At 29.6% G+C, this 22260-nt stretch overlaps 1 protein-coding gene across 8 annotated transcripts in view; it reads right to left on the reverse strand.

Annotated features, from left to right (window-relative positions):
• The window catches only part of cyc (basic helix-loop-helix ARNT-like protein cyc), a 52181-nt gene extending 31860 nt beyond the window's left edge, over positions 1 to 20321 (reverse strand). For all 8 annotated transcript variants that reach the window (XM_088187561.1, XM_088187560.1, XM_088187559.1 and 5 more), the window contains exon 1: positions 20085 to 20321. The gene's annotated coding sequence lies outside the window, so the exon portion shown is untranslated. The remainder of the gene's footprint in view (positions 1 to 20084) is intronic.
• Between the last annotated feature and the right edge of the window lie 1939 nt (positions 20322 to 22260).

Below are 22260 nucleotides of genomic sequence, written 5' to 3' on the forward strand. Positions count from 1 at the left end.
ATGTGGGACAAGGCTACGATAGAAAAGTATAATGGTGTGCACGCATTTTCTATTTGTACAATTGTACTATCTAACAAAATATATAATTTATTTAGTCCAGAAAGATAGGATATTTTAAAACAACATTTAGCACTATTACTAACACAACATTTAAATAACAAGATGGTCAGCAAGGTTAGAAGCAATAAAACCAGTGGCTCTAAATTTTAGTAGCTTAAATTTTAATTGACGCACAAACACATATTTCTGCTTTTAAAAATTATTTCTCAAAATTTTAATTTGATCTTATATCTACAGTTTTGCTGAAAATACTGATGTTGTTACATTAAACAAATTTCAATATTGAATTAAAGTAAAGGAAATATAAAAAGATAATATTGATCATATTTATATAAAAATATTTAAAAAGATAATATTGACTTTACTTAATTAAAAATATAAAATAACTTTAGAAAACATTAAAATCAGCGATTAGCGATTAAATGACAAAAATCTGCCGAATAATATTTCCATTGAAACGTTTTTGACAAAATTATCTATTAAATAATAAATAGTATATTTATTATTTACATTTAAATAGTATATTTATTATTTACCCGTTGATTTTAATAAATTTCTTAAATTTACAAGTTTTGTGAATATATTATGAAATGGATAAAGAAAATATAGTTTTTAAATGAAAATTATTGCTAGAATAATATGAAAATTATTGTATTATTATATTAGTTATTAAATTATTTATATTAATAATAATATTGTATAATGACTAGTACTGCTAATTTTTAACTAAGCGCGTAACCGGCAGAAATACTTAAAGAAATTATCGACATGGGATTCCTAAACATATGGAACTTTCTACAATTGACAATGAGTCAAGAGCGACTAAATAGACTGGCAACACTCAACATTAATTACCAGATAGCGCGTATTTTAGACATCTAATATATCAACCGAATTCACTAATTTTTTACCCTTGATTTTATTGTCTTGTCCAAAAATTTTTTTAATTTTGAAGGGCCTCCAAAATATTATATTTTCAAAACTGCAAATCATATATAATACACCTTTTTATACTAATCATAATAAATTTCATTATTGCCTTCAAGTACTAACAATCAAAGAACATTGTCATTTTCTTACCAGAAAATACTAAAAAATATTTAGCTTAACCACACTAACCCACTAATCGTGTATCGAAGATTACAATAAAAACAATCTTCAATTTAAATATATGGCTGAAGAACACATATCAATGGTACCAGATCTTTATCTAATTGTACTTAAATTATAACTTAACGTATTTTTTTCTCATCTAATATTATGTTAATCGAACAAATGACAAAAGTAATGGTGATAAACTAAACATGTTTAAGTGATTAAGTGTATAAGAAAATATATGTGGGATATTGTAAATGAGATATTATTGATATATTCAAATACAATAATAATAATAATAATTTCAGTTTCAAATAGCACTTAAATATAAATATAAGAAACACGAATAAAAAAGTGGTGGTAGATGCTTGTTAATAAAAAATGTGGATTATTAGTGTATTAGTAATACTATTTTACTTAATAGAAAATAGAAAATATTCTACAACCTAATTTTTCAGTTTTCGATTATAAAAGTTTACTTACTAGTTCATCGTGGCAATAGCTCTGTATATTTTTTAGATTACTTTAACGGTTGCGACTAGTAAGTAAGGAGCGTCCGCTTTAACGCTATTTCCGGCGTCTACTGAATATTGCCACTACGCTACAGGTGGGCGCCAGAAATTAGTGAGTCTCCGCCCTCCGGGCTGGGCTTCCTCCAAAACCGCCCACCGCCCACGTCAGCAAGTTCTGACGCACAAATCGAAACAATAAACAAAATAAATACCAAAAAGCGTTTTTAGGGTGTCTCGAATAATTAAGAAAAAAATAATTTAAAACAAATATATTCATTTTTCAATTTAGAGGTGTTTCCTCGAACCACGACATTATAGGGTTCCGCGTGTGTCTTGTAAGGATTCCGCGAAAAATAATGAACAATTAGTTATATTTGTGTTATTGTTTAAATTCAAATATGAACTGGAAAAATACTCTGGAAATGTCGTACTTACATAAAATCAAAGTGTGACACAGACGATAAGTTCCAAAGCGCATTTTCTCCTCTCTCCAGTTCTGGCTCTGACAACATGTTTATGCTACGCTACAGTTTTCAGATACGTTTGGACTAGAGTCTCCAATTCGAGTAATCGAGTACTCGATACTCGAGTATTTTTGTCTATTTTTCAAGTACTTGATAATCAAGTATTTTGAAAATTACTCGATTAATACTCGAAATTAAAAAATTTTGAAATATTTCAGAAACAAAAATAACTTTAACTCGGTCCGGTAAAGGTTAACGTCGTGCTTTTATTTGGCGTTTATGCCCGAAGTCCCGAGTTAGAGCGGTTACTATCAGGTATAATATTTTCATAGTTCCATAGTTGCATAGTTCCGGTCGTCGGCTATGTTAGTGGGTACGACTGAGAAATTTATTTTGTGTTTTCTGTTCGACAGTCCCGACTTATCTAATTTATGGCAATGAACAATATGAAATATCAACAAAAAAAATTTTTAGGTTTTATGACTATGCAGTTGTAGCGTAAAGTGTTGTAAATTGTTTATACTGATCCCTCAGCTTAAAATATAAATCAAAACAATTGTGTGTTTTAAAGGCATTTAAAGTAAAGTCAGTTCTTTGTGAACCGTTTAGCTCTAGAGTGAAAGGGATTCACCCAAATACATCTTCGAAGGATATAGATTTAAATTCTTCGCATTAATCAGAAGGAGTAGAATATTGTATATTGTTAAGAAAAAAAAACTATTGAAGAATTACAAAATGCTATTTTGTCAATAGTCGAAGGAAATAAAAGAAAAGCAGAGAAGGGAATGAAAGAAGAGAACATAAAAAGAGAGTTCAAAAAATTTTATATCTATAAAAAGCGAACAGATATAAATTAGAATCCTTATCCAACGCGTTAATGACAATAAGACCAACATCAACAGCAACGGAAAGGGTTTTTTCCATAACGGGAATAATAAAAGCAAAGGTTAGCAGTAATATTAAATTCGAGACACTTTTTGCATTATTGTTTTTAAAAAGTATGTTCGTGAAGTTAAAATAATTGTAAAAATTAACATACTAAGTATTTTATTTATTTATTTATATGTGCACGAATTTGAATAATAGCTATTTTGGTACATTTGGTAAATACTCGAAAGTACTCGAGTACTCGAGTATTTTAAAATTTTAATATTCGATACTCGTGTAGTTGATGGTTCGAGTAATTGGAGACTCTAGTTTGGACAAGTGAGATATGCGTCAGAAACCGTAGCTCCCTGCATTTCTTCAGAATGCATTATTTATTTATTATTAGATTTATTGATATGTCAATTGACATTAAAAACAACATTAGAGATTCACTTAAAGTGATCGAATATACAGATTTCAGTTTCCAACAATAACTTACAGCATTTATTCGTTTCCTTGACAGCGGTGCAATAAATGAACAATTTTTGTTGTTGTATGGAACTGTTGTCTACAACTTAGGGCCAGGATGAGTTTGACACTTTGAACTCTAATCTAGAACCTGCAGTACCTGTGCTGAAATTTCTGTGCATCTACCATGGTTGGAAGCGTGAAAGGATTTGTAGCAAAATCAAAACAAATTAATCCAAATATCATTCAAACGCATTGACTTTTACACAGAAAAAAAATAGTTTCCAAAACGAAAGGTTAAGATTAAATTATTTTATTTAAATAAGGTTGTGCGAATGGGTAATTATGTTATACCAAAGCATAAGTCATGAATCTTGAAATATATGTGTATAAGTATGGATTTAGCTCACGTGACACATTTTTTTTACACACGAAATTTTTGTGGTTTTCAAGAAGAAGAGTATGTAATCGTGTGTATAAACTGCAAGACGAGTTTATACAGAAAAAATTGAACGAATTATCCAAGTTCCTCAATAATCAAACCTATAATGCTTATTAAGCATATTTAGCAGATATTTTTGACTTTAGCAGAGTTCGATTGATAAACTTAGCGCATTTCAGCACAAAATTTCCATGTAGAAAAATCATTTATTAGATGGAAAATGTAGCATATGAAAAAGCCGTTCCTCTTATTTAAAAACATTTTACAGTAATGTCAAAAAATTATAATTATATTACTTTATCAACTTATATGGCTTAGAAATACATTTAATAAAAGTAAAGTACCTTACCTCGCCAAACAAATAATATCAAGTAATTAAATAATAATAATAACATAGGTAAATGACTATTAATGTATTATTACAATTTTCAACCACATATATACATATCTGAAATAGGTTTTTCTGCTCTTACTTCAATAAAATGGTAACGTCTTTAAAGAGTTAAGAGTAACTGTATGTTAGTTTGTCAGCTATAAGACACAGAATACAATACATATGTAAAAAGAAACAACTTTATGTTTCTCAATAAATTATAAAATTTAAGTTATTTGCAATAGGTACTGTAAATTTTCTTTGTACAATAATAATATAATATGATTTTTATTTCATCAGTATATTTGTACGTATATTGCTTTAAAATAGTATAATATTTTAAAGGTTCCTCACTCAGAAAATGCTTGGGTAACACTAATCCAGATCAAAAGACAAAAAACAGCTATTGTTAATTTTATGTTGACGATTAAAAAATATATGAATTAGAAATTAGTTGTGTTATGAAAAATAAACCCTAGTAGTTCTTTCATTGATAACACCATAATTAAATAAACATTGTGCTGATAGACAGATAATTCATCGCATTAAAAAAAATTCGTTTATAAACATACATATAAGTAAAACTTATTGTTATTACTCTATAAATTACCTTTTTTTATTTTTGAAAGAAAACATATATTTTATTTAAATATACATTGTGCTGGTTTTTATTTACAACGTATTTTTATAATTAAAAATTTGAGTCTGTTGCGGGACTCGAACCCAAAACCTGTGGATTATTGACTCTCTGATTTTACGGAAGCCAGCCTATGTTAAACATGTTATAGGAAAAACAATAACAATTGCGATTTCTTAAAATAATAAATTGTTTTCCATATTATAATTACCCAGCTCTAACTTTCACTCCCACTCACTTGGCTCCCAAACGCAAATATATGTATATACCAATTTACCCCTATTTTCTACCCAATGAGTGATTTAAGCATGTATTCGTATTTTTCCGCTGATTGTGAAAGTGAGCAGACTACGAACGCAGTACTGTGTGTCGTCATCGACGATGGTGAACATAATTAGTATTCTTAACAACCAACTATTTAATATATTGTTTACTATAAAATAATTCGCAAGCGACCGGTTGTCGACGATTAAAATACTTAGCATCCCTTTTATATAATATAATAAGTAATTGTGTAGCTAAGAGAAGTAATATTCCACCCTTCGCGCTTAACAAGCTTGCCCCAATTTATTAAATTTCAATGCAGTATAATCGATGTAACTTTTCCACGAGGGAAGAGAATTGAAAAAAAAATAGCTCCTAATTTATGTATTAATTTTTGTAAATATATTATTATCAACACAATGCTCGTGTATAGTTTCAAGATCGTTATAATTATCTTGTTATATTACTATCGTGTGGGTTTAGGACAACCAATATCAACAAGTTGACTATTATGATATTAAACCCCTCTGTTATAAACATCCGAAGTATGGTTATTAAACGTTTTTTTATATATTTTCTGCCCTAATAACCGATAAGCATACTATCTAAAAATGTATTAATAAACACATACCATAATTTAAAGCGACTGTAATTTATTTAGCAGCTTAGTAAAATAAATTGCGAACACAAAAAATAAGCACACTAAAATTCTACACAGTTGGTACCCCACTTGAAATTAACTTAATTTTTATGGTAATTTAGACGACTTCATCTCTAATGAAATATGTAATTTGGTTTAAAAACTTGTAAAATATAAATAGTAAAAAAAAACAGTTGTAACGTTATACAAGTTAAATACTTAAAGCCATATATAATATTATGCTTCACAATATGAGGATGTACTGACAAATTTTTAAAGGGTCACCTTCAGACTATAAAAAATAGAGCCTTATGAAAGCCTTATAAGTTAAAGAAAGACAAGCACATATACATTGAGACTGATATTTACCAATATCAACAGCCTCATAATACTATAATTGTAATAAAATTCATTACAGATAAAAATAAAAATATTCAATTCATCCATTTTTTTAGTAGACAGTATGTTAACGTGTATTTAAATTATTTGGGTACTTGAAAATCCACAATAAATTATTATTATAGTTTAATCCAACTAAAAATCATCATTATTTTTTTTAAATAAAACTGCGAATATTGTCCTTGACCTATTGTTTAGTGTAATTACTTCTCGAAGGGCTTCACTCGCAATCGATATTGTGCTTGAATGTTCTATGCATGTACAAAAGTATGTATTTTATTAACAGTATGTTTTATCCGTTGTGTAATAATAACTTATTTAATAACTAAAAATCTCATTATAATGATAGTAATATGATATACTTGATTAAATTCGTAATATGATCAATTCAGTGCCCTTTTATTAACATACATACTTATGCATACACCAGGGGTGGATTAGCCACCCTTTATATACTGCAAAAATATCTTCAATAGACCGTGGAAGTAATATGAAAAACAAAAACTATTATAAATCGTCAATATTTTTTTATGCATATATATATATATATCATCAAAAACGATTGTCTCGAAAGCTTAAAAAAACTAAAATAATATGTGTGTGTGTGTGTGTAATAGTTAATATGAAAGCAATTTTTTATTATTATTTATACATGTAAATCCGCATCATTAAAAAAGAACTCATTCTGCAATTACAATTTGATACATTAAAATTACAAATTTAATACATATACATTTAGAAAAATACAGGAAGTACACTTAAAATATTTATTAATGAATTTTAAGAGAACTAATAAGAAAAATAAGAAGAATTTTAAAGGAAAACAAAAATAATAATTGTATAGTGATAAGATATTATTTATTAATTTTATTTTATTAATATATCTTATATTTTATTATTATTATACTATCAGTCTTAATTATTCTTTAAATTTACCCCTGTAAACTATAAAATGGTTATAAACCAGCAATTTATACTTACACCTATATATTTTCTTATATTCTTTATCTTGCAATTAACGTTAATATAATATAATAATAAAAAACAGTGTTTTACAAGAAAAATAAATATATACTTTGTAGTAAGTTTAATGCTTTTGCAGCATTTAGAGAATAAAACATTTGATCACTTTTTAACTATGAAAACAATAGGAAATATGATATAGAAATATTTTACTATTGTATTTTATAAATCGTATCAAGATTTTCGACCGTTATTTTTATTTTTTATTACAAATCTGACCATTATGACTTTACAAAAAATAATAATCATAAAAAAAAATATTCAAGGACACTACGAACAAGCGTTCTAGAAAACACTAGATTAGAATATTATAAATACAAGACATTTAATTCAATGTCTGTAAGATTTTTCTCTTATTCTGTCTTCGTAATGGAAGACCTTTAACCAAAACTCATATTAATAAGCTTTGAAAAAATATATGGATAATCTCAAAGTAATTTAAAATGTTTATATTTCATATTTTATTTTTCAGCGAATTAGTTATTTGTCAGCAGAAATACTATATTTATACATTATTTCTCTTTAAAAAGTTTTACATATCAAATGTATGATTTGCACTCGTGAAACTTTTCATATTGCGTTGACCGATTCGATATAAAAACCACCAAAATCGATTTAAAGACTGACTTGTAAGTACCAATTTACATGTCAAGGGCTTCTGTTTAGAACTTGAAAACAGCTTCTATTTGATTTTTCACAAACATTTAATAATCATAATGCAATCTCTAAACCATACAGTAATACATATATTTTAATGGTCCATTTTTATTTTTCAGACAAAATGATTAGCATTTTTTTATTTAACATTTTGACAAATTTAGGCTTTCGATAACATTTTATATTTTAGTACTGTGCTTGAATCCCTTAAAATAATTTGGCCTTTATTTTATGATTAATAAACATATCTAAATGATCATGTTGGTACATGCAACGAATGGTTACAAAAACAAGAAATACTAGCGTTTATCAATGTAAAAGTCATTTAGTTAAATTTCTCCGTTCAAGAGAGTGCTTGTTGCAGTGCGTTTATTTAACTCAATTGGCAAGATAATAGACGAATAAGAAGGGACCAGTTATTCAGTTGAGCTCTTATATATGCTAACTTCAAGTGGATTACTGCAACTTAAATTTAGCCCCAAGGTGGATAGCCTTATTATGGTGTTAAGGAATTTAAATGCATAAAAGTATGTAATCGAACACAATTGTTTGTGAAAGCATTGTTTACTTATATTTCTATAAATGAATTCGCCTTGCCTTTGTCATGAATAAAGCAGTATTTGATACTTTTCTTAATTTTAAATCATTATTGAGGATATAAAATAACTTAAAATAACAAAAAAAAAATATTGATGGATACGATTTAACTGAAAATAAAAAGCCAGTTGCAAATATTCGAAGCAAGGAGAGTGTCGGTGAGGAATAAACAGTGTTAGTGACACAAAAGACTCAAGAGGGTTACGTGGAATAAATATGGAGATATCCTTCTGTAGACGGGAAATGTAAAGTAAAAAACGGTTGATTGTCTAAAACAATTGTCGGAAACTTTAATTACATAAGAGTAAAATATGAGTATCTCGACGATTTAAAAAACGAATGATATAAATATTAGGAAAATTAACATAATTAAGTTATGCGAAGTTTGAAATGAAAAAAGGACTGAAATAATTGACGATTGACGAGTGATATAACAATGTGTCTATAAATATTATTTATGAAACGGTATCGTGATAAGTAACATAGATTCTATGGTGATAAATAAATCATCATATTACATAATAAAATTCTGGACTGCGCTAGTTTTATTTTCACGTTTAATATTTCTGCAGATGGCTTGAGAGCCGCAGGTTGCCAACCCCGGGATTAAAATACTAGTACAAACAATGAAATAATTTACTTATTGTATTTAGGACATACTGAGATTTTGATTATATTATGTATCCAGGGGTAAAGACATGCAGCGGGTGAAAAGCACCCGGACTATGCAAGGATCACCAATAAATTAAAATAAAAGGTACACTAGTACTGACTATTCATCAGTTTCTTAAACACATAGTATATTGAATTTTAATATGTTGCAAAGTACGTTTTGAAATTTTGTCTACAATTAATATTAAATAAAGCGAAAATTAATATGACGTTACAAATTTAGGTACAATTTTTCAATATTGACACAGTTATAACACTCCTAATATTTATATTACACTAATTATAGGTATGAATAAAACAATTTTCGAAAAAGGCTTAATTTCTTTCGTCCATTTTGCCGGGATTGAAAATAAAATTTTTAAATCAAAATCACAATCACAAAGGATCACAGAGAGAAGAGCAATTTTCGCGATACGTTTCGACCGATAGTTTATAGGAGACTAAATATATTGCATTACTTCGATTATAAAATGCATTATTTTATCTGTGTGGAATTCCCGAATTTGGGAATTCCACAATAAAAAAAGTGTCAAATACCTTAATAGATGAATTCTTAAAAGGTATGCACAAGGTAAGCTGATAAAACGGGCCAGGTAGTGGCGATTTAACCTTTGAGAATAACATTGATTGTAATTTATAGTAAATATTTAATATTATATTTGTAAACAAGTTTTTTTTTATATCACTTAATTATGCAGCGCACAGATTTAAAAACACTGGTTAAATTACGTAATTACAATAAATTTATGCAAAAAATCATAAGGAAGCTATAAATTAAATTTCGATAAAATATATTATTTGGTTTACAAGTTATAGGGAATTTACTAAAAAAGGTAATTTTTTGCTATTATTCCGCGAAATCTCCTGGCCACCAAGGTAAGTTCGGCAAAAAAACACCGGGCGTTAAGCTGGTAAAAAATATAGTGCTTAGATGTGTTATAAGATTAAGAATAATAAATTAACAATAACAATAGATAAAATCGTAAACTATTTTTTTTTAATAATAATTTCTTAAATAAAATATTATCATAATATTTTGGTGAATTGCTAAACTCCTTGTAGTGTATGCGAATATTATGGGCTGATCTAACTTGTGTTTCATGTAAATAACCAATACAAAATTAAGTAGAAAATATCTTTCCTAAGATTAGAGCCAATGTATCTATCGCAAGTGCAGGTAGTAAATTGTCAACAATGAACCTTTTAGAAATGGGCGTAGGCCTTCGCTCAAAGAAATTGCGGGGCATACAATATAATTAGAAAGAAGCTGTTCTGAGAATTTATGTTTGGTTTTTTGTTTATATCACCTATATAGTACCAAATTATTATTATGGAAAGAATAGAAATGATGAATATTAAATATATTGAAAGCATACATGTTACTTTTAATTTAATAAAGTGCAATAAGCAAAATATTTTTAGTGAAATGTACCGTAAATTCATTTCGTGAGTATGGGCTTACAAATGGTTAGACACTGTGGCCCAGAAATAACAAATCAAAATTTTTATTTTTAAATTTAAAAAGTGATAAAAAAATCAGGTAATTAATACTAATCTATTGAAGAGTCTCACTTACTTTGTATTTGTAAGATGTTTGCCAATGATATAAATTTGTTTTCGAAACTATTATTTCAAACAAATTAGACCCACAGGTTTAGAAACACTGGTTAAATGACGTACTTGACAGGTATTTATGCGAAAAATCATAAGGAAGCTACATATTAAATTTGAATACAATATCTTAATTGGTTTACAAGTTATAGGGAATTTACTGAAAAAGATAATTGTTTGCGATTTTTCCGTGAGATCGCCCGGCCACCAAGCAAAGTTCGGCAAATAAATACCGGTCGTTAAGCTGTTAATATAGATTTTTAATTACATCTATGTGAAGAATTTAATTTATATTTTAATGAAAGTGACAGAAATTATTCACAATATATGATATATCGCATAATGTTATTTAGAAGAAGCCGGCCTTGTTTTTGTTAAACGTGCAGTTAGCTGTTTATTAGGTATACATATTAACATTGGAACCTAATCTGATTCGCATGCATTAAAATATCAACCATTTTCCACTGATTAATTTGAACATCAGATGGTTTGCCCATTGTCGTTAAATTCGCTTTTCAATCCCAGTTGCATCATCCTTTGTGTAAACGATTTTAACACCCGTTAACGAAGGGTAAGTACTGGGTTTATCCTTTTCGATCCATTATACTCTCTCTACAATGACTGGATTATATGGGGGAGCCCTACACACGTTATTATTTTCAGCTCTCGCATACACAGTACAAAAAAGCAACGGGCAATGTAAAAAAAATAATGAAATCAATATAAAACGTTAGTTGCTATATGAATACTTTACTATAGCTTTTGCTGTTTTGTTTTTGATAGTGTTTTTCTTCTTCTTCAGTTTTACGAGAACAATAAAATGTAAAATATCAATACAATATTAAATTAAATAAATTTAATATTGTATTGATATTTTAAAACTAGCTAGATCATAAGATCATATTGTCTCCATTGCGATCAGCAACTGAATATGATTCGTCATAAACGAAATAAAAATACAGCGATATCTTAATAGCCATAATACTGCTTGTATTATAATTATTATTAGTGTAAATCTACTGTTGTTGCATAATAATCATGAACACCTATGACTTAATCAAATATAATATTATATTATATTATAATGCTTTCAGTCGCTTTATGCATAGGTGTAACTTAAACTGGATTTTATTAATAACATTTAATTACTGAACTTAAAAATCACATATAGGAATAGACAACAGTTCGTTTGTAACAGGTATTTTAGTTACTAGTAAACACTGAGAGTTGACCCCAAATATTACCAAATACTTATAGTATGTACTAAGCAACTGATTATAATATTTACACTACACAAAAAAATGTTTATAATTCTTATTTTGCACTTAATTGCCTATAACGTCGTTAATGAGCAATTATAATGCTCGCAATAAAATATGGTAAACCTTGAATAGATTCAAGGACAATCGTTTATTCAATGAAAATAAACGTTTGCTACTTACCTGTCAGGGCTCTCCTCTGACATGTCAGCAACAGAATTAGTACTGTATAGTAGCTTAATACTTATTTGCGTGACGCACTTATACCCATTTGACATTTATGTCATATGCAGCATCCTTCCGACCGGCAAACAAACAATAACTGTGCAAACAATTGATTATAAAAAATGTTCAACAAATTTTATATCGATATAATAAAACGTATTATAATTATTTTTAATATGATACTTATATGTATGTCTACTCGTGCAGAAAAACGCGAAGTACTTAAAATCTATTTTTATATTTATAATTTTAATCAAATTTCTCTATAAAAATTTCATCTAATTATTGTATTTTTATTCTTTGTAAATTTATCATAATTACATCATAATAATAATATGTATTGATTGATTACCATTATATACATAATTTCTTATTTTCTTATTTTAAACTTTTTGTGAATAATTAGTATCATAGTTTATTACAATAAAAATTAAAGAGCGTAATCAACCCATGATATATTCCAAAAATTTTTGGTACTGATTTTGAGGTCATCAATTGAAATTTCTTGAACGCGGCTTTTTTGTTTGTAACTAATTTAATGCGGCCTTCCAACGTGAAAATGTTTCCCACCCCTAATCTAGAGCAGTGGTTTTCAAATTTTTAACATCTTAGCTCCCCCTCTGATTACGTAAAATAATTCAGGCATATTTAAATTAATAAAAATATGTTTTCATAAAATCAGATTTACTTGCTTTTTAATATTAATGCGATGAATGAACCGTCTATCAGAATAAAGCTTATCGAATAGCGGTGTATTCGACGAAAGTACTAATCGGGTTTATTTTTCACTAGAAAATAGGGTTGATATTTTACTGTTACAGCAGCTGATGTAAAAATTCGTTTTCGCATAAATAGGATGATACGAATAACAACGCACGTGTATAATGGCTCGACAAAGTCTATTCAATTTAATTCAATCAATATTGAAATACAGTTTCAGTCTCCAATTTTTATTTCAATGAAATATCGCATGTACAATTTATCAGTTGTTCGTTCTCGAAAGTCATAATCGACAAATAGATTCTGTGCACAATGTGAACTTTGTGGAATCAAGATCATTTAAATCAGTGGTTCTTAACCGGTGCACCGCGAGAAAATTGGTAAAAACAAAATATCCGCAAAATAGTAAAATCTTAATGTTTCAATTAATTTCTATTTTATTATAGTCGTGATACCCCACAATGGATAAATTTATTATCAAACGAAATTGTGAATCAGACCAAAATATTAATGACACTGGGAGTACAAGTGGAAGAAGTAGTGACTATGTTACTAGACATCATACGTCTCATACAAAAGAAAATATATCCAGTAAAATCAAAAAAAATAATGGACAGTATTCTGAAGACTATTTTCGTTTCAGTTTTACTAGCATCAATGAGAAAGGATATCACATTCCATTATGTGTTGTATGTGGAGAAAAACTGTCCAATAGCGCGATGTATCCTGACAAGTTAAATCGCCACTTCACTACGAAGCACGCCGATCTTGCATCAAAAAGTAAAGATTACTTCAAAAGATTGTTAAGCATGCAAAATATTTTGAAAAAACTGTTAAAATTTCCGATAAGGCATAACTGGCATCATACAAGATTGCTGAATTGATTGCTGTACAATTAAAACCACATACTTGCATGTTGTGAAATAGGAAAAATTATTTTTGGTGATGAAGCAAAAAGGAAATTATGAAAATTCCTCTTTCAAACGATACAATAAAAAAATAATTAAATATGTCGGATGATATTGAGAAAACAGTTAACGATAAACTTTCCAAGCGATATTTTGTTTTACAAATCGACGAATCTACTGACATTAGCGGTAAGGCACAAATACTAAGATTCGTTCGTTTCATAAATGAAAACAAAATAGTGAATCAATATCTATGCTGCAAAGAACTTACCAAGCATACGACAGGACAAGATGTTTTGATCTTATTCATTCATATTTAGAACAATTTAAAATATCATGAGTGTTATGTGTAGGATTTTGTATGGATGGTGCTTCTTCAATGATAGGCTCATTTAAAGGATTTGTAACCCTTGCAAAGACAAGAAAACCAAATATTATATCTACGCACTGTTTTTTACATAGAGAATCTTTAGTTTCGAAAACATTACCAGCAGCACTAAAACCTGTACTAGATCAAGTTGTAAATATAGTGAATTTATATTTATTTAAAAACACGCATGCTTAAAAAACTTTGCATTTCTATGAAAGCTATGTACGAGTGTTTGCTTTTTCACACTGAAGTCAGGTGTTATCTAAGGGTAAAGTTTTATACCGATTCATAGAACTTAAGAATGAATTGTTAATATTTTTTCGAAATGAAGGTATGGATGATTTTGTAAAATGTCTTCAGAATAATGATTGGTATGCTAAAGTGGCATATTTAGCAAATATTTTTAATTACTTAAATAACGTTAACACAAGCATTCAAGGAAAAAACGAAAAATTCATGACATCCATTGACAAATTGACAGGATTTCGGAAAAAATAACTCTTTGGAAAAATCGAATAATAGAAAAAAAAGTAGATATGTTTTCTTCACTTAACGAAAACATTCCTGAGGGAGTTATTTCCGCAATAATAGAACATTTAATTTTATTGGAAGAAAAGATTGCACATTATTTTTCATCCTTAAATATAGAAAATTATGACCGGATACGTAATCATCAAATTAGTCTCATTGTCGACTGATCGTACTCTAAAAATTAAATTTTCCGAAATAACTATGAAGAATTTTTGGATTACTGTCCAAGAGGAATATTCAGTTCTTTACATGAAGGCACTGAAAAATTTGTTACAGTTTTCAACATCATATTTGTGTGAGCTTGGTTTCTCAACAACAACTAATATGAAAACTAAAAAACGAGAAAGACAGAAAAAAAATTAAACGAAGAATTCAGGGTAACTATACCAAATATTCGACCTAATATTTCTGATATCTGCAAAAGCCAACAAGCTCAGGTATCACATTAATTAGTTTTTGATAGATCATATAAATTCCATTATGTTAAACAGGAACGTCATTTTGGGTAAACAATGGGGGGAAAATGCACCACTTAGATTTGCCACCCAAAGAGCACCTTCAAATATTAATACAAATATTTTTAATAAAACACGTAATTTAAAATTGTTTCTAGGGGCAAAATTAACTAACTAAATTTATTTTCAATATTAAACTTTTTTATTATAATTTAATTTAAAAAAATTGTTGTAATTTTGTATGTAACTATTATTTTTTTTAAATATGTAATAAAAATTATGTCCACATATTTTTTTCAACCTCTTAATTCTGGTGCACCGCCACTTTTTCCCATTATCAAAAGTGCACCGTGACTTTGAAAAGGTTAAGAACCACTGATTTAAATAATATGAAAAGTAAATTGCCAAGGCTTTCAAATGAACAGTTAAAAGTATTTTGCTACTTTTTTTGTTCATGCTCGTAAGCATTTTGAATCATTATTGCATGAGAAAGCCCACGCACTTCACAATAGTGTAGAAGCGGTGGCGTAGCTATGGCGGGGCGGAGGGGGCGGGCCGCCCCGGGCGGCACTTACTTGGGGGCGGCATATTCGCGATGGGATCGTCTAGTGTGGTTCTTAACCCTGAATGCACTAAAACATATATAAATCCACGAATAACAAGAGCTTAATAATAACCAATTTATTATTTTAAGAAATGCTGATTTTATGACCCTGCAAAAAATGTATGGGGGGGGCAATTTCAAGGATCGCCCTGGGCGGCACATACCCTAGCTACGCCACTGTATAGAAGTGATGTGTATTTAGTTTTCATAACTTCGCCTAACTTTTCATACAACATAACATTTTTTTTAAACAATAGCTACTCTGTGAATTTGTCAGTTCGTCTAGATAACTTCGAGTGCTTTATTTTTAACTAATACTTAAAGACCTACTGTGTGTCCTAACATTGACTATAAATCCAGTAAAGTAATTCTATTTTACGTCGTTCTCATTAAAAATATGTAAAATATATTAAACATGGCTTTTCCAGAAATTGCAAAATGACTTACATATTCTATCTTCTTCTTTAAAATCTTCTGTAATATATCAAAAATATGCAAATAAAATAGCATCTTTAGCTACAGCTGTTGCCTTATTTACATATATTGCGAATTTTCGCAAAGATCTTCAATATATCAATTTTTCTCCCAACTATATTATCAGCAAGCGGTATCCGTCGCAACTGTTTTGCATATGATTCGCGTAACAAACTGCTGACAAAATTAGCTTTTTTATCTATTGAATATGTTTTTTTATATATTCTGCGATTCTGTAGGAATCTTGGTGCAAAGATAGCAATGCATTTGATAGGACAGAAACTATTTTGCGCACGGTTGCCTTTGTAGATTACTCTTTTAATAATATGTTTAAAATATCTATGGATTTTCTAATGCATTTAGAATGCATACTTACAAATTGCTGTTTTAATTTACACGGTTTAATACTATCTCTAGCCAAAACTTTGTGTCTATTCCTACTATCTTGTATCAGCATCAGTAACTTCAATATTAACGAATTGCGTTTACTAACCAGTCAAAAACTTATTCATTCATTAATTAAGAATTAACGGTTAATCTTTTTTGCTGCCCCCAGTTTGGAAGATTAAGTTTAGATTTTAAAATAATATTTATTTCCAATACACCAGTTTAAACTGCTGTCACTGATTTATGTTGCTATCACTGGTCCTTCTAAATATATGTGTATAATTCAATCAAATTTTTATCACACTAAATTTAACATCGCTAAAAGCGTGCGATGTCTCGTGAAAACAGAAATGCGATAAGAATTTTATACATACTGACGTTATTTTTCGAACACGTTGAAACGATTTATCACAAAACGACGATACCAATTCGCGGGTCTCGTGAGGTCTCGCTTTTTCGTCTGATAGCATATCGAAACACTTCAATATTGCATAATGGTTAAACAGTATGCCGATTTTCACCAACAAATTAATAAATAAACTATTCATTAATATTATTTTTTTTTACATTAAATATTGTTTTTTTAAATGTACAATTAATTAATAGGTTTATTGGAGGAGAATTGCCTTTACCGGTATTTCATTTTATAATACCGGTAGTGCCAAAAATATTTTTATTTTATTTTTTTTAAATCGATCTATTTGTACAATATGCACAACGTGTCAACATAAAAGGAATACATTTTATTTATCTCTGGCAAGCCTAACGTTACCTAGCAGTTCCCAATAATTATATAATATAAAAAAAATGGCAAAAAATAAATATTGTTCCAAAAGAAGCAAGATTTAGCACCCGTATTTTCGAAAATAATGAAAATAATGTCTAAACCGGTAATATCGGTATTTACCGTTTTTCTCTCGATATTCCGGCATTATTGCAATCCCTACTTATGGACAGTAAAACTCCTATGTGGTTTCTTAAAAACATGGAAATCTACGAACGTGGTAACACTTCTCGCGAAAGGTCCCCGCTTAGATTCAGCTTACTCAAAAGCTCAAGCCTGCAGACCATTTACCACCGTCTTAGTCTGAGTCATGTTGTTTATTGTAACAAGACAAAGTATTTTGCTTATAATTTATATTGTGGAACAATTTTAGTCATGTTGCATATTTATATTAATATAGACGTGAAGTATTTTTTCCAAAAGATCCAAACTTCGTAATCCGGACGTCAAGCTGGACCAGGATTGACGTGAATAGCGAAGCGGTGGCTTTTTCAATCTTCTCCGCATGTCGTTGGTCGGCGGCTCTACTAAGTTCGAGTTCGTACTAACTCAGTGAGTCCAAGTAGGATAGCTCGATTAAAGATCTTGATGATGTTGTTGGGAATGAGTTGACGCTGTGCATACGTTTTTATACACATGGGTAACTTGAGAGAAGTTTAGTGCTCGCTCACTGTTCCCACGGATCATGTGTCCGAGGTACTCAATCTAACTTTATTTGATGGCTAAAAGGAGCTCTCAATCGCATCCTATTATGAATTGAATACCTATAGAACCACATCTCAGACGCTTCCAGTCTATTGATTGTATTGATTTTTGAAGTCCAGATGACTGAATTTATGAATTTAAGTTTTGTTTGCAAGGCCATCTTTAAATTTATAGCAATTTCGATGCTGGCTTTAATCTCTTTATCGGGATCTATTTCATCGTTTATAAACAATTATAAAAGTATTTAAAACGCTTTTTTCTATCAATTCTATCTCTGTCTAATTCTGTTTCTGCTTGCTTATAACCATACATTTTGTTTTATCGATGTATATTAGAAAGTCCTTTTTTTGATGTTTAACAAATCTTCAGGCGGCAATATAGCATTTCACGTGCTGTTCTTTGTTATATGCTAACAACGCTTACAGAAAGACTCAAATCTTTAAGAGAATTTTTTACACTTAAGCCACAACTATTTGTTTTATAAAAGCCATTTCAGCTTTATAGACTCTTGGTTCTATTCTAAATTCAATTGCTATACTTTCGAGTGCTAATTTACTTTATACGTGCATGTCTGAATATTTTTTAGTAATTAGAAGCTTTTTATATATCTTTTATGATAAATTTATATTATATCATCTCAAGCCATAACTTAGGAAAATATTTTTATCTTATATTTATATGGTTAAGATATCATAATTTATTGTTTCACAAACTTCTATTATCTGTAAAAGATCTTGGGTTAATAATGTCAACTTATACTAAACCATTTCTTTTTTATCGTCAACAAATACATCCAGCTAATTGTTTTGAGCCTTTACATCTGTTTTAACTCTGGTATCCATTATTATTTCAGAGAATTCATTGGCCAACGTTTCTTGAGAAGAGTGATCTCTGAGATTTTTTGAAAACTACCTATACTACACAATGAGAAATCCTAAAACTGGAACGCATTCCAGTAAACAAAATAAGGTACAGAAACGATGTTTCGGCTCCATTAGATACAGTTTCTATATTAAGAATGCGAAATTTATCTATCTTTATCATTTATTTACTTATGGACACTTTTGGTATGCCGTGGGTGAAAAAATGTTTCAGAGCACTACACTACTGTGTGTGCCAGGGGTGTCTAACCCGCGGCCCGCCTTGAAAATTTTCCGGCCCGCGAGATTCTTTACAGTGTACGTTTAGTATCATTATGCTTAGTAAGAATAATAGTAAACACAATAATAATAACTCATTATGATTCAATTTTTCACTCCAAAAAAATGTCTATAGTGTATCTAAATCTAATATGGCGATATATAATTTTATATATGGCCTGCGGAGCTATGATGTATTTCCAAAGTGGCCCGCAAGATCATTTGGGTTGGCCACCCCTGGTGTATGCATATGTATGTTTAATGGACATGGCGTATTTAGATAAACTTTTCTAGTCATAATAGTCAGATTTCCAACAAATAAATAAATAAAAACAATATGAAGTGTATTTTTATATATTATGTAAACAAAGTTGATAAGACCAATTGCGGAAAATATGGATGCGATAGAGAAGAACGGATAACAATTTAATTGGCGTTATAAAATTATTAAGCACTCAAAACTTTCCAAACAACAGGATCACATCGACTTATGGCTCTTATAATAAAATTCATATTTTGAAGAGCAAGAGTTATTGTAATGTGCTATTATTTCGTTGTATTGGTTTTGAAAAAATAGATTCAAAATCTAATAAAATAATCGTGTTCTGGTTTTTGTGTAATTAAATGATATTATGCCTTGTCTTTAATATATACATACATAAATATATTATTATTATTTATGAATTATATGACTTATACCAATTTAGAAATAAATTTAGAAAAATAAAGTAGAAATACTTACTCTTTTCTGCTACTAGCTCACTCTCCCTCTGTCGAAAAAGAAGTAGATCATTTTTGCGATCGTTTAAATTTTAAAACTGATCTTTCGACCTTTGTTTGCAACAACCAATGTACACAGAAGGAAACCTGTGTGTTGTATCTAACGCGACACATTGGCTAATCGACACTGCATTTTCATGATCATCGACAACACGACTATAACGCGCACTCGTGTGGGTGCGTTTATGTTCTAGCACGATACGAGACACTGGCGACATCTGACGACCTGATAAGGAAGCGATTTGAAATAATTTTTTATCGCATAGAGCAGGGGTAATCAAACTTTTTTATGAAGGGACAGATCGTAAATTTTTGCCCACGACGGGCCAGGAACTGGATGTAAAATTGTGATGTAAAATTATTTTTTACACTTACCAACTTTTCTAATCGTTGCTTTTCTGCGAATTATGAATATTATGTCAAGTGCTTTGTCTGGTAATGACGATGTATATTGTATCATTTTAGTACAGGCATAATGTCATCGCACAATAAACATAATGCTTTATCGTCTAATTCTATAACAAAAACATACACCCCACTCTGCTTTAAAAGCACGACAGTCCACTAGTCTCTTCTTTTCTGGCTTTAACAGTGACATGATGAACATTCACGAGAAATAAAAATTGCAAGAAGAGTTACACGGAACACTGAAGATGCTGTCAAATTATAATTGCGTAACGTCACCGTGGAATACAAAGCAATAGGATCACCACATACGATCATATCTCGCAACTCCATTGTAGCTCATACTTTGAGTTTGAATATGTAAAATATCTTCTTAGCTTACAGGTCGCATGCGGCCCACTAGCAAGCAATCACTCTACGGCCTGCCAAGCCTTTTGTAAAAACGTAAAATATTATAATTATTTTTTTTTAAATATTAATATTCATAAAAAATATTTTTCTCTTGTATATACCCATCAAACGTGTATTTCTTATTATGTTACATTGAATACTTCAAGTGCGCGCCCTTCGACATCCGAGCCTGTTCAGTAGCGTTACCATTTTCAAAGAGTAGTATGTTCTGTGAGACTGCTGGGTTGCCTTTTCTAATAGTTCCGCATGCTACTATCACGTATTGGTCCAATTCGAGTTTCCTATGTTGACAGCACTGTAAATCAAACAGCTGTCAATAGTCATGCATATTCAAAGTATCGAATGTATCGCTTAACCACCGCTCGGTGCTTTAAAATTGTTCAATTGTTCTACAGAAATAACAATTTTGTACGAACTGTGTATCGAAATTTACGGGAAGATTATGTTCATAGTGAGCAAACAATTAGCAACATAGTGAAAAAAATTAAAAAGACTGGAAGTGTTGGAGATAGTGTGGCTTGTGCATCATTGTGATGCCCGTTCAGCCGAGAATATTGCTAGATACTTTAAGTGAGTGTGGCCATAGACCCGTCGGAGTTCGCAGCTTTTGGGCTTTTTTTATAGCTCCCTTTGTCGCATTTTGTATCTGTACCCGTACCTACACCCATATAAAATTCAAATATCACAAGAACTGAAGCCCAGAGACCATGGACAGCGAAGGAAGATTCTGAATTTTCATAGAAAATTTTATTCTCTGATGAGGCACTACCTCATAGAGCATTACGCTAAAATCGTGTCTACGACGACAAACCCGAAACGTTTAAGCACCAAAAAAAACCTAATATCTATATAAATCCGTGCAACAGTTCTTAGGAAGAAAAAAATATTTTACATAGACGGATAAAAAACGACATCAAAGAATTTATTGCTTCTAAGAATACATTATTTTTCGAATCAGATATAAAAAAATGTATTGACATGTGGAGAATAATTGTAGAAAAAGATGGAGAATATATAATTTAATAAATGTTCAACGTTTTAATAAGTTCTTTAACCTGCACCTTAAAAAACACAAAGACATGGAACAACCATATGGATGCCAGTACAGACACGCATATATGTATAGTGTGTTGTATAAACTAAAATACAATATGTATTTCAAAATGAACAATCTCACACCCAAACTGGAAAGCAAAAGTAAAATTAATGACCGCTAAATAAAAGTATACGGCTATCTATAAAGGCAGACTGAAAAATGAGCATCACGGTGTACTGAATGACAGCATGACAAAATATCGCGATAAATATCAACTTTAAATGAA

Source organism: Plectrocnemia conspersa, unplaced genomic scaffold (genome assembly GCF_051122295.1).
Source record: "Plectrocnemia conspersa isolate PC_06_02 unplaced genomic scaffold, ASM5112229v1 ptg000006l, whole genome shotgun sequence".
NCBI lineage: Eukaryota > Metazoa > Arthropoda > Insecta > Trichoptera > Polycentropodidae > Plectrocnemia > Plectrocnemia conspersa.